The 14,821-nt window shown below is 40.0% G+C and overlaps 1 non-coding gene across 1 annotated transcript; it reads right to left on the bottom strand.

The window, feature by feature from the left end:
- Positions 1–2,444: 2,444 nt before the first annotated feature.
- On the bottom strand, positions 2,445–2,552 carry LOC112730751 (small nucleolar RNA R71). Its single transcript, XR_003166563.1, has one exon. It is a non-coding gene; the product is annotated as a small nucleolar RNA R71 (small nucleolar RNA).
- Between the last annotated feature and the right edge of the window lie 12,269 nt (positions 2,553–14,821).

Below are 14,821 nucleotides of genomic sequence, written 5' to 3' on the forward strand. Positions count from 1 at the left end.
GCCGGGGATTGTTTGAGTTTAGACAACTGACGGTTCATCTTGTTGCTCAGATTAGGTAATTTTCTTTTTGTTTTCTTTTCAAAAATTTTTCAAAAAATAATTTCTAAAATTTTCTCATCTGTTTTCGAAAAAAAATTAAAAATGTTTTCAGAAATTTTATTCAAAATTTTTAAGAATGAATTCTAGTGTTTCATGAAGCATGTGAAGCCTGGCTGGCTGCAAAGCCATGTCTAAATTCTTTTGGACTGAGGCTTCCTAATCATCATCACAAGAGCAAGTTAGTTGTTGCCAATAAAATTTGCTGTTGTATGCATGAGAGGTATCTGCTGAAGCTTGGCTGGCCATTGGCCATGTCTAGTGTTTTGGATTGGAGCTTTCTTTGAAAGCTTGGCTGGCTAGTGAGCCATGTCTAATTCATGGACTGAAGCTTTAGACTAACATGGCAAGATTCCTGGAATTCATATTAAAAATTTTGGAATCCTTATTTTTCTTTTAATTTTTGAAAAATATAAAATAAAAATCCAAAAAAATTAGAAAATCATAAAAATAAAAAAATTTTGTGTTTCTTGTTTGAGTCTTGAGTCATATCATAAGTTTGGTGTCAAGTGCATGTGCATCTTGCATTTTTTCGAAAATATCATGCATTAATAGTGTTCTTCATGATCTTCAAGTTGTTCTTGGTAAGTCTTCTTGTTTGATCTTGATGATTTTTTGTTTTGTGTCTTTTATTGTTTTTCATATGCATTCTTGAATTCTTAGTGTCTAAGCATTAAAGAATTCTAAGTTTGGTGTCTTGCATGTTTTCTTTGCATTAAAATTTTTCAAAATTATGTTCTTGATGTTCATCTTGACATTCATAGTGTTCTTGGTGTTCATCTTGACATTCATATCATTCTTGCATGCATTCATTGTTTTGATCTAAAAATTTCATGCATTGCATAATTTTCATGTTTTCATAAAAATTCAAAAAAAAAAAATAAAAAAAAATATCTTCCCTTTTTTTTCTCTCATCAAATTCGAAAATTTGAGTTGACTTTTTCAAAAATTTTTAAAATCAAATTGTTTCTTATGAGTCAAATCAAATTTTCAATTTGAAAATCTTATCTTTTTCAAAATCTTTTTCAAAAATCAAATCTTTTTCAAAATTCTTAGTTATTTTCGAAAATTCCAAAAATATTTTTCAAAAATCTTTTTCTCATTTTTATAGTAAATTTTCGAAAATAACAATGACAATTAATGTTTTGATTCAAAAATTTGAAGTTTGTACTTGCTTGTTAAGAAAGATTCAAACTTTAAGTTCTAGAATCATATCTTGTGATTTCTTGTGAATCAAGTCATTAATTGTGATTTTAAAAATCAAATCTTTTTCAAAACTAATTCCTATCATATCTTTTCAAAAAAATCTTCTTATCTTATCTTTTTCAAAAATATCTTTTCAAAATATCTTTTCTAACTTCCTAACTTCCTATCTTTTCAAAATTTGTTTCAACTAACTAACTAACTTTTTGTTTGTTTCTTAACTTTTTCAAAACCACCTAACTAACTCTCTCTCTCTCATTTTCGAAAATATCTCTCCCCTTTTTCAAAATTTCTTTTTAATTTATTAATTATTTTAATTTTTAAAACTTAATTTTCGAAAATTAATAACAATTTTTCAAAAACCATTTTCAAAAATCACTAACTCCTTTTCAAAAATAATTTTCGAAAATTCCCTCCTTCTCTCTCATCCTATTCTATTTATTCATTCATTAACTAACATCTCTTCCTCACATCATCACCAAATTCGAACCCCCTCTTCTATCTGTGTTCGAATTTCTTCCTCTTTTCTTCTACTCACATAAGGGAACCTCTATACTGTGGTAAAGAGAATCTCTATTATTATTATTTTTCTGTGCCTTCTTCTTTGTCATATGAGCAGGAGCAAGGATAAGAACATTCTTGTGGAAGCAGATCCAGAACCTGAAAGGACTCTGAAGAGAAAATTAAGAGAAGCTAAAATACAACAATCCAGAGATAACCTTTCAGAAATTTTCGAACAGGCAGAAGAGATGGCAGCCGAAAATAATAATAATGTAAGGAAGATGCTTGGTGACTTTACTGCACCTAATTCCAATTTACATGGAAGAAGCATCTCCATTCCTGCCATTGGAGCAAACAACTTTGAGCTGAAACCTCAATTAGTTTCTCTGATGCAGCAGAACTGCAAGTTTCATGGACTTCCATCTGAAGATCCTTTTCAGTTCTTAACTGAATTCTTGCAGATATGTGATACTGTTAAGACTAATGGAGTAGATCCTGAAGTCTACAGGCTCATGCTTTTCCCTTTTGCTGTAAGAGACAGAGCTAGATTATGGTTGGATTCCCAACCCAAAGACAGCCTGAACTCTTGGGATAAGCTGGTCACGGCTTTCTTAGCCAAGTACTTTCCTCCTCAAAAGCTGAGCAAGCTTAGAGCTGATGTTCAAACCTTCAGACAGAAAGAAGGTGAATCCCTCTATGAAGCTTGGGAAAGATACAAACAGTTGACCAAAAAGTGTCCTTCTAACATGCTTTCAGAATGGACTATCCTGGATATATTCTATGATGGTTTATCTGAGCTATCAAAGATGTCACTGGACACTTCTGCAGGTGGATCCATTCACCTAAAGAAAACGCCTGCAGAAGCTCAAGAACTCATTGACATGGTTGCTAATAACCAGTTCATGTACACTTCTGAAAGGAATCCTGTGATTAATGGGACGCCTATGAAGAAGGGAGTTCTTGAAGTTGATACTCTGAATGCCATATTGGCTCAGAATAAAATATTGACTCAGCAAGTAAATATGATTTCTCAGAGTCTGAATGGAATGCAAGCTGCATCCAACAGTACTCAAGAGGCATCTTCTGAAGAAGAAGCCTATGATCCTGAGAACCCTGCAATAGCAGAGGTAAATTACTTAGGTGAACCTTATGGAAACACCTATAACTCAACATGGAGAAATCATCCAAATTTCTCATGGAAGGATCAAAAGCCCCAACAAGGCTTTAATAATGGTGGAAGAAACAGGTTTAGCAATAGCAAGCCTTTTCCATCATCAACTCAGCAACAGACAGAGAACTCTGAACAAAATGCTTCTAATTTAGCAAATCTAGTCTCTGATCTATCTAAGGTCACTGTAAGTTTCATGAATGAAACAAGGTCTTCCATTAGAAATCTGGAAGCACAAGTGGGCCAGCTGAGTAAAAGGATCACTGAAATCCCTCCTAGTACTCTCCCAAGCAATACAGAAGAGAACCCAAAAGGAGAGTGCAAGGCCATTGACATAAGCGCCATGGCCGAACCTGTGAGGAGAGGAGAGGACATGAATCCTAAGGAGGAAGACCTCCTGGGACGTCCAGTGGTCAATAAGGAGCTTCCCTCTGAGGAACCAAAGGACTCTGAGGCTCATCTAGAGACCATAGAGATTCCATTGAACCTCCTTATGCCCTTCATGAGCTCTGATGAGTATTCCTCTTCTGAAGAGAATGAGGATGTTACTGAAGAGCAAACTGTCAAGTTTCTTGGTGCAATCATGAAGCTGAATGCCAAATTATTTGGCATTGATACTTGGGAAGTTGAACCTCCCTTGTTCATCAATGAACTAAGTGATCTGGATCAACTGACATTGCCTCAGAAGAGACAGGATCCTGGAAAGTTCATAATACCCTGTACCATAGGCACCATGATCTTTAAGGCTCTGTGTGACCTTGGTTCAGGAATAAACCTCATGCCCCTCTCTGTAATAGAGAAACTGGGAATCTATGGGGTGCAGGCTGCTAAAATCTCACTAGAGATGGCAGACAGCTCAAGAAAACAGGCTTATGGACAAGTAGAAGATGTATTAGTAAAGGTTGAGGGCCTTTACATACCTACTGATTTCATAGTCCTGGATACTGGAAAGGAAGAGGATGAATCCATCATCCTAGGAAGACCTTTCCTGGCCACAGCAAGAGCTGTGATTGATGTTGACAGAGGTGAAATATTCCTTCAATGGAATGAGAACTCCCTTGTGTTTAAAACTCAAGGATCTCCCTCTGCAACCATGGGGAGGAAGCAGAAAAAGCTTCTCTCCAAGCAGAGTCAACCAGAGCCCCCACAGTCAAACTCTAAGTTTGGTGTTGGGAGGCCACAACCAAACTCTAAGTTTGGTGTTGAACTCCCATATCCAAACTCTAAGTTTGGTGTTGGAGAGTCTCAACAAAGCTCTGCACATCTGTGAGGCTCCATGAGAGCCCACTGTCAAGCTATTGACATTAAAGAAGCGCTTGTTGGGAGGCAACCCAATGTTTATCTAATTCTTATTTTTATTATTTTTCATGTTTTCTTAGGTTCATGATCATGTGGAGTCACAAAATAAACAAAAAATCAAAAACGGAATCAAAAACAGCAGAAGAAAAATCACACCCTGGAGGAGCATCTGTCTGGCGTTCAGCGCCAGAATAGAGCATGGTTCTGGCGCTGAACGCCCAAAATGGGCAGCTTCTGGGTGCTGAACGCCAGAACAGGCATGGTTCTGGCGTTCAACGCCAGAAATGGCACACAGATGGGCGTTGAACGCCCAAAATGGCCACCAACCTGGCGCTGAACGCCCAGAGTTGGATACAAAGGCATTTTTACATGTCTAATGGGTGCAGGGATGTAAATCCTTGAACACCTCAGGATCTGTGGACCCCACAGGATCCCCACCTACCTCTACTCACTTCTTCTCACCACTCTCTTTCACACAACCCCATAAACACTCTTACCCAAAAAAAAACCCTTCACCAATCACCTCAAACTCTCTTCCCCATCACCTCTTCACCACTCACATCCACCCACTCTTCCCAATAAACCTACCTCATAAACTCCACCTACCTTCAAAATTCAAAACCAATTTCCCACCCAAACCCACTCATATGGCCGAACCAATAGACCCCCTCCCTTCCCTATATAAAGCCCTCCATTCTTCATCAAATTCACACAACACACCCCTCTACACTCTCCTTGGCCGAAACCACATCTCCCTCTCCCTCTCCATATTTCTTCTTCTTCTTCTATTCTTTTGTTTATTGCTCGAGGGCGAGCAATATTCTAAGTTTGGTGTGGTAAAAGCATAGCTTTTTTGTTTTTCCATTACCATTGATGGCACCTAAGACCGGAGAATCCTCTAGAAGAGGGAAAGGGAAGATAAAAGCTTCCACATCCGAGTCATGGGAGATGGAAAGGTTCATCTCCAAAGCCCATCAAGACCACTTCTATGATGTTGTGGCCAAGAAGAAGGTGATCCCTGAGGTCCCTTTTAAACTCAAAAGAAATGAGTATCCGGAGATCCGACATGAAATTCAAAGAAGAGGTTGGGAAGTTCTAACAAATCCCATCCAACAAGTCGGCATCTTAATGGTTCAAGAGTTCTATGCCAATGCATGGATCACCAAGAACCATGATCAAAGTAAGAACCCGGATCCAAAGAACTATGTTACAATGGTTCGGGGGAAATACTTAGATTTTAGTCCGGAAAATGTGAGGTTGGCGTTCAACTTGCCATACATGGAAGAGAACGCATGCCCCTACACAAGGAGAGATAACTTTGATCAAAGGTTGGACCAAGTCCTTATGGACATATGTGTAGAAGGAGCTCAATGGAAGATTGACTCCAAAGGCAAGCCGGTTCAACTAAGAAGATTGGACCTCAAGCCTATTGCTAGAGGATGGTTGGAGTTTATTCAATGCTCAATCATTCCCACTAGCAACCGGTCTGAAGTTACTATAGACCGGGCCATCATGATCCATAGCATCATGATTGGAGAAGAGGTGGAAGTTCATGAGATTATACCTCAAGAACTCTACAAGGTGGCTGACAAGTCCTCCACCATGGCAAGGTTAGCCTTTCCTCACCTCATTTGCCACCTATGCAATTCAGCTGGGATTGACATAGAGGGAGATATCCTCATTAAAGAGGAAAAGCCCATCACTAAGAAAAAGATGGAGCAAGCAAGAGAGCCCAGTCATGGAGCTCAAGAGGCGCAAGAAGCTCATCACCATGAGATTCCGGAAGTGCCTCAAATGCACTTTCCTCCACAAAACTATTGGGAGCACATCAACACCTCCCTAGAAGAATTGAGTTCCAATATGGGACAACTAAGGGTGGAACATCAAGAGCACTCCATCATCCTTCATGAAATAAGAGAAGATCAAAAAGCAATGAGGGAGGAGCAACAAAGACAAGGAAGAGAAATAGAAGAGCTCAAGGACATCATTGGTTCCTCAAGAAGGAAACGCCACCATCACTAAGGTGGATTCATTCCTTGTTCTTGCTTTCTCTGTTTTTCGTTTTCTATGTTATGTGCTTAGCTATGTTTGTGCCTTCATTACATGATCATTAGTAGTAGTAACTTTTTCTTAAAGATATGAATGTCCTATGAATCCATCACCTCTCTTAAATAAAAAAAAATGTTTTAATTCAAAAGAACAAGAAGTACATGAGTTTCGAATTTATCCTTGAACTTAGCCTAATTATATTGATGTGGTGACAATGCTTCTTGTTTTCTGAATGTATGCTTGAACAGTGCATATGTCTTTTGAAGTTGTTGTTTAAGAATGTTAAATATGTTGGCTCTTGAAAGAATGATGACTGGGAGACATGTTATTCGATAATCTGAAAAATCATAAAAATGATTCTTGAAGCAAGAAAAAGCAGCAAAGAACAAAGCTTGCAGAAAAAAAAAATAGAAAGAGAAAGAAAAAGCAAGCAGAAAAAGCCAATAACCCTTAAAACCAAAAGGCAAGGGCAAATAAAAAGGATCCCAAGGCTTTGAGCATCAGTGGATAGGAGGGCCTAAAGGAATAAAATCCTGGTCTAAGCGGCTAAACCAAGCTGTCCCTAACCATGTGCTTGTGGCGTGTAGGTGTCAAGTGAAAACTTGAGACTGAGCGGTTAAAGTCAAGGTCCAAAGCAAAAACAAAGAGTGTGCTTAAGAACCCTGGACACCTCTAATTGGGGACTTTAGCAAAGCTGAGTCACAATCTGAAAAGGTTCACCCAATTATGTGTCTGTGGCATTTATGTATCCGGTGGTAATACTGGAAAACAAAGTGCTTAGGGCCACGGCCAAGACTCATAAAGAAGCTGTGTTAAAGAATCATCATACTGAACTAGGAGAGTCAATAACACTATTCGAAATCTGAAGTTCCTATAGATGCCAATCATTCTGAACCTCAATGGATAAAGTGAGATGCCAAAACTATTCAAGAGGCAAAAAGCTATAAGTCCCGCTCATATGATTGGAGCTCTGTTTCATTGATAGTTTGGAATTTATAGTATATTCTCTTCTTTTTATCCTATTTGATTTTCAGTTGCTTGGGGACAAGCAACAATTTAAGTTTGGTGTTGTGATGAGCGGACAATTTATACGCTTTTTGACATTGTTTTTAGTATGTTTTTAGTAGGATCTAGTTACTTTTAGGGATGTTTTCATTAGTTTTTATGTTAAATTCACATTTCTAGACTTTACTATGAGTTTGTGTGTTTTTCTGTGATTTCAGGTATTTTCTGGCTGAAATTGAGGGACTTGAGCAAAAATCTGATTCAGAGGTTGAAGAAGGACTGCTGATGCTGTTGGATTCTGACCTCCCTGCACTCAAAGTGGATTTTCTGGAGCTACAGAACTCGAAATGGCGCGCTTCCAATTGCGTTGGAAAATAGACATCCAGGGCTTTCCAGCAATATATAATAGTTTATACTTTGGCCAAGAATTTACGACGTAAACTGGCGTTCAACGCCAGCCTTCTGCCCAAATCTGGCGTCCAGCGCCAGAAAAGGATCCAAAACCAGAGTTGAACGCCCAAACTGGCACAGAAACTGGCGTTCAACTCCACAAATGGCCTCTGCACGTGCAACACTCAGGCTCAGCCTAAACACACACCAAGTGGGCCCCGGAAGTGGATTTATGCATCAATTACTTACTCATGTAAACCCTAGTAGCTAGTTTATTATAAATAGGACCTCTTACTATTGTATTAGGTATCTTTGGTCTCAGTTTTATTTCAATATTCATCTTAGGAGACTATTGATCACGCTTTAGGGGGCTGGCCATCTCGGCCATGCCTGGACCTCTTACTTATGTATTTTCAACGGTAGAGTTTCTACACTCCATAGATTAAGGTGTGGAGCTCTGCTGTTCCTCAAAGATTAATGCAAAGTACTACTGTTTTCTATTCAATTCTTCTTATTTCGCTTCTAAGATATCCATTCGCACCCAAGAACGTGATGAAGGTGATGATTATGTGTGACGCTCATCATCCTTCTCCCTTATGAACGCGTGCCTGACAAACACTTCTGTTCTACATGAATTAAGCTAGAATGAATATCTCTTAGATCTCCTAACCAAAATCTTCGTGGCGTAAGCTAGAATGATGGCGGCATTCAAGAGAATCCGGAAGGTCTAAATCTTGTCTGTGGTATTCTGAGTAGGATTCAATGATTGAATGACTGTGACGAGCTTCAAACTCGCGATTGTTGGGCGTTAGTGACAGACGCAAAAGGAGGGTGAATCCTATTCCAGCATGATCGAGAACCGACAGATGAATAGCCGTGCCGTGACAGGGTGCGTGAGCATATTATTCACTGAGAGGAGGGGATGTAGCCACTGACAACGGTGATGCCCTTGCATAAAGCCAGCAATGGAAAGGAGTAAGACTGATTGGATGAAGATAGCAAGAAAGCAGAGGTTCAGAGGAACGAAAAGCATCTCCATTCGCTTATCTGAAATTCCTACCAATGATTTACATAAGTATCTCTATCCCTATTTTATTATATTAAATTCGAAAACACCATTATCACTTTATATCTGCCTGACTGAGATTTACAAGGTGACCATAGCTTGCTTCATACCAACAATCTCCGTGGGATTCGACCCTTACTCACGTAAGGTATTACTTGGACGACCCAGTGCACTTGCTGGTTAGTTGTATCGAAGTTGTGACAATCATGAATTAAGATCAGAGCACCAAGCTTTGGAGCCATTACCAGGATTTGTTCGAGCCTGGAGATCACAATTTCGTGCACCACAAAGTTTTTAAAAGATTTATGTATACATAAAGACAAAATTAATGAATTAGAAACTATTCCTTTAGGAAGTTCCATATCTGCTTTAATGGGAGGTTTACCTGAAACGTGTAGTGACCCAGGTCCTTGTATGGTTAATTGTACTATTGGTGGTGTGATAATTTCTGAATGCATGTGTGATTTAGGAGCATGTGTAAGTATAATGCCTTTGTCTATATATGATGTTTTGAGGCTCCCTCCCTTAAAAAGGTCAGCAGCTCATTTTGTGTTAGCAGATAAAAGCATTATTACAGTGGCTGGAGTTGCTGAAGATGTACTAGTAGGAATTAAGGGACTCACATTTCCCACTGATTTTTATATCCTGGAAATGCCCCAAAATGACTCAGATAAGCCATCATCAATCCTACTCGGAAGACCATTCCTGAAGACCTCAAAGTTTAAATTAGATGCTTTTTCAGGAACATACTCTTTTGAAATAGATGGCAGAGTAGTAATCTTTAATCTGAATGGAGTTATGAAGCATCCTCCAGAGGATCGCTCTATCCTCAAGTATGACATTATAGATGAAACCGTGGCTGAAGTTCACCAGGAGGAATTTGAAGAGAAGCACACAGAACAAGGTCCAAGTGTGGGGACATTCTCAGAGGACAATGACAGTGCCTTACCACTGTTACCAGCTCCAGACAACCCAGAGCCTGAACATGATCAGAAGTTAGAATTAAAACCCCTTCCTCCACACCTCAAATATGCTTACCTTGAAGACAGGCAGAAGTTCCCAGTTATCATTGCAAAGGAACTCACTTCTCAACAGGAAGAGTAGCTACTTGGTGTGCTGAGGAGGCACAAGAAGGCAATTGGTTGGAGTTTGGAAGAAATAGTAGGCATCAGCCCTCAAGTTTGTGAGCATAGAATATTTTTAGAAGAGGGAGCAAGACCTGTCCGTCAACCCCAGAGAAGACTGAACCCCACTATCCTAGAGGTTGTCAAAAAGGAAGTGACCAGACTACTAGATGCAGATATCATCTATCCCATCTCAGACAGTGAATGGGTAAGTCTAGTACAAGTAGTGCCAAAGAAGTCTGGAGTCACTACAGTGAAGAATGAGCATGGAGAGCTCATAACAACCAGAGTTCAGAACACCTGGAGGGTCTGCATTGACTATAGACGCCTCAACCAAGCAACCCGTAAGGATCACTATCCTCTTCCATTCATTGATCAAATGCTGGATCGTCTGTCAGGTAAATCACATTATTATTTTCTAGATGGTTACACAGGTTATTTTCAGATTCATATAGCTCCTGAGGATCAGGAAAAGACTACTTTTACATGTCCTTTTGGAACTTATGCTTACAAGAGAATGCCCTTTGGCTTGTGCAATACACCAGCTACTTTTCAAAGGTGCATAATGAGTCTTTTCTCTGATCTTATTGAGGACTGTATGGAGGTTTTTATGGATGATTTTAGTGTTTATGGCAATTCCTTTAGCCTTTGCTTAGATGGATTATCTTGAGTATTAGATAGATGTGTCAGTATAAACCTGGTATTAAATTTTGAAAAATGTCACTTTATGGTTAAACAAGGGATTGTACTAGGACATGTTATGTCTAATACTGGCATTTCTGTAGATCCAGCAAAGGTGGATGTTATTTCTAGTTTACCTTACCCCTCTTCTGTGAGGGAGGTCCGTTCTTTCCTTGGCCATGTAGGTTTTTATAGGAGATTCATTAAGGACTTCAGTAAGGTAGCACTTCCCTTATCCAGATTACTGTAGAAAGATATTGAGTTCGAGTTTAGTAAAAATTACAAACAAGCGTTTGATAAGCTGAAGACCGTACTGACTCAAGCTCCAATTGTGAGAGGACCAGACTGGAGCCAACCATTTGAAATAATGTGTGATGCTTCCAACCATGCAGTAGGAGCAGCACTGGCTCAACTTGAAGGTAAGGATCCTTTTGTTATTGCTTACGCGTCTAAAACTTTAGATGCCGCTCAGTCGAATTACACTACTACTGAGAAAGAGCTTCTTGCTATTGTTTTTGCTCTGGATAAATTCCAAGCCTATTTACTTGGTACTAAAGTAGTAGTGTATTCAGACCACGCAGCTCTAAAGTATTTATTATCTAAAAAGAAGTCCAAACCAAGGCTTATACATTGGATACTGCTATTACAAGAATTTGATTTAGAAATTAAGGATAGGAGTGGTAACTAGAATCTAGTGGCAAACCACTTGAGTCGCCTTGAGCACATTAAGGATGATTCCACTCCTATAGCCGATAATTTTCCATTTGATAACCTGCAAGCAGTATCTGAGATAGTCCCTTGGTATGCACCTGTAGCTAATTATCTAGTTAGCCGCATCTTTCCTCCAAACCTTTCTAAGCATCAAAGGGACAAGCTGAAAAGCGAGTCTAAATATTATATATGGGATGAGCCATATTTATGGAGATGTGGCACTGACCAGGTAATTAGACGGTATGTGCCTCAATCAGAATTCCAGTCCATCTTAGAGGCCTGCCACTCATCCGAGAGTGGAGGACATTTTGGCCCTCAAAGAACTGCTAGAAAAATCTTAGACTGTGGATTCTGGTGGCCTACTCTTTTTAAGGACGCTGCTGAATTTTGTAGATCTTGTTTTCCGTGCCAGAAATTTGGTAATATATCCAGGAGGGATGAGATGCCTCAACAAATTATGCTTTTTTGCGAAATTCTTTATGTTTGGGGCATTGACTTCATGGGTCCATTTCCAAATTCTAATGGTTATTTCTATATATTGTTAGCTGTGGATTATGTTTCCAAATGGGTGGAAGCAATTCCTACCCGCAATGATGATGCTAACACTGTTGTTTCCTTTGTGAGAAACCATATTATTTGTCGCATTGGATCACCACGAGCAATGGTGAGCGATCAAGGCACCCATTTTTGTAACAGGAGACTAACAGGACTAATGAAGAAGCATGGGATAATTCATAAAGTTACAACAGCCTACCATCCTCAGACTAATGGGCAAGCCGAGGTGTCAAATAGAGAGATAAAGCGTATCTTGCAGAAGATAGTCAAACCTCATAGAAGAGACTAGAGCACCAGGCTACAAGATGCACTCTGGGCATACAGAACAGCATACAAAACACCCATTGGGATGAGTCCTTTTCACTTAGTTTATGGAAAAGCTTGTCATCTCCCTGTTGAAGTAGAGCATAAAGCCTTTTGGGCAGTAAAGGAATGCAACATGGGAATTGAAAAAGCCAGAGCTGAAAGGAAGTTGCAACTGCAGGAATTGGAGAGCCTTCACCTAGAAGCTTATGAGAACTCAATACTATACAAGGAGAAGATGAAGGCTGTACATGATCAGCACATCAAGAGGAAAGAGTTCCAACCTGGGGACTTAGTCCTCCTTTACAAGTCTCGACTGAGGCTCATGCCAGGCAAGTTAAGATCAAGATGGGAAGTCCATACAGAGTAGAGAAGGCCGAACCGTACGGAGTTTATCACCTAAGTCATCCTTCAAGCTCTGAACTTATCAAAGTTAATGGACATCGTTTAAAGCTGTACCATGGCGAGAAACTGAAGAAAAACAAGGAGCTCGAGATCTTCTTCTTGGAAGATCCCCACATAGCTAAAGACTGAGCTAGTGGAGCGTCCAACTTACGGACGTTAAAGCAAAGTGCTAGGTGGGAGACAACCCACCATGGTATGATTGTTCTTTTCTTTATTTTTAATTTTTCTTATTCAATAACTCTTCTCTTCATTAGTACATTTCGTGCATCTGCATTTACATACTCTTATTTAAAAAAAAAATTCACGCGACGTGACCGCCTCATTGACGCGTCCGCGTCGCAAGGAGATGGGAGACAATAATAATATAAACAGAGAGTTACGCAGGAGCAGGGCTGGAGGCGTGCCAATGGCACAAATCGTCCCACGCGACCGCGTCATATGGGAATAATGGCCTCCCACGCGACCGCATGCCCCACGCGGCCGCGTGACAAAGATTTCGACATCAAAGTGGTGCACACCCGAAAGTTGTGCTAGAGTGGTGCTGGACTGGCGCTGGACGCGCAGTCCCTCTCACGCGACCGCGTCGTATCCCAATAATTGACCACTCACGCGATCGCATGCCCCATGCGATCGCGTCACCCAAAATTTGGCACTAATATGAATTTGAACAGAGAGTTGTGCGAGTGCGAGGCTGCCCTCGCGCCAATGGCATAAAACGGGTCACGCGACCGCGTGACCGACGCGATCGCGTCATTTACTTCAGCACAAGTCGCGCGACCGCATGCCCCACTCGCTCGCGTCGCTTGCGCCGCACAGTTTTCCCTAATTTGCCAATTATCATATCTTTTTCTCCCCAAATCCTATTTTCTCTTTTCCCTCCTTATTTCTTCTCCCTCCCTTCCTCCCATCTTCCTAATTTCTCACTTTTAACTCTCTCTCACCCCCATTAACAAGGTTTTTCTTTCTCCTTCCCTCCTTACTTTTCTATTATTCTTCTTATTTTTATATGTCATCTTCTTCTCTTTTCTTTTTCCCTTCATTATTCATATTTTCTTTTTCTTTCTTTTTCCTTTTACTTGGTGTTATCAATTTATTTGAGTCATCATTTCTCCTTACATACTTGTGAATTGTTGTAAATTTATTTGACAATTATATATTGCTTTTTAAGGGATTATTTGCATGTTCCGATTCTTATTTTCAAGAGCTTCTTCTACATGCATGCTATGTGTTTGTGAAAAAGCCCATATGACATTATGAACTTCTCTACATTTTTCTACTCTAATATTCAATGCTTGCTTTTCACAAATTCCCTTTACTATTTTATTAATTGAAATTAATTGTCAATACAAACGCGATGGTTTGTTACGAGTGATGCTTGATCTATGCTACTCATGCCCTTTGCCGGCATGCCAATAAACACCTTGCATTCACTTGTCATCATATGCACTAGCTATTTTCCATTAATGAGTTTTTACATGTACTCATGAGCGTGTGTTAACATCATTTACCTTTTAATGTGCATTTATAACTATCCTTCCCCGTTCTCTTCCTTGCTCTATCTCTTTAAATTTAATTTACTTTTTCTTCCCTTTTTTCAGGATGGCCACCAAGAAAGGAAAAGAGAAAGCCATTCCCAAATCAACAGCAAGGAGAGGAACGAAGAGAGCATTAGTGGCAGAACCTTCTTCAACTGTAGTTAAGCCCTCAACAAAGAAAATTAAGAGGATTATAAAGGTTGATGATAAAGAAAGAGCCTTCCCAGCAAAGGACACTGCACGATTCCCCAATCACTACTGTGAGCAGATGTTCCCCATCCTGGTAGAAAGGAGTTACAACAACGAATACCTTCTTCTCCTCCCAAACCACATTGCTACACTTGTTGAGTCGCAGATTGCCTGAAGACAATGGGGTTTCCTACAAAGACAGCCAAGGCAGGTCAATCTTTCTTGGGTAGTCGAGTTCTACTCCAACTACCACTTACCAACCCTGCAATCTGTCTACGTTTGTCAGAAGCAAGTCCCCATTACAGAAGAGGCCATTCAAAAAGTTCTAAGTCTTCCCCCTGTTCCAGAAGGACTGGATGCCTTTCAAGAAGCCACACTCAAGCACCAGATGTACCAATTTGACTGGGACACTGTTCTCAGAGTTATCGCACTACCTGGCAGCCGTTGGATCTACAGATACCATCGTACCCGCCCTAAGGGAATTTCGGCTTCAGCACTTACCTTGGAGGCTCGCGTATGGGCACAGATCATGTCCCATTAC

The sequence above is a fragment of the Arachis hypogaea genome, chromosome 12, assembly GCF_003086295.3.
Source record: "Arachis hypogaea cultivar Tifrunner chromosome 12, arahy.Tifrunner.gnm2.J5K5, whole genome shotgun sequence".
NCBI lineage: Eukaryota > Viridiplantae > Streptophyta > Magnoliopsida > Fabales > Fabaceae > Arachis > Arachis hypogaea.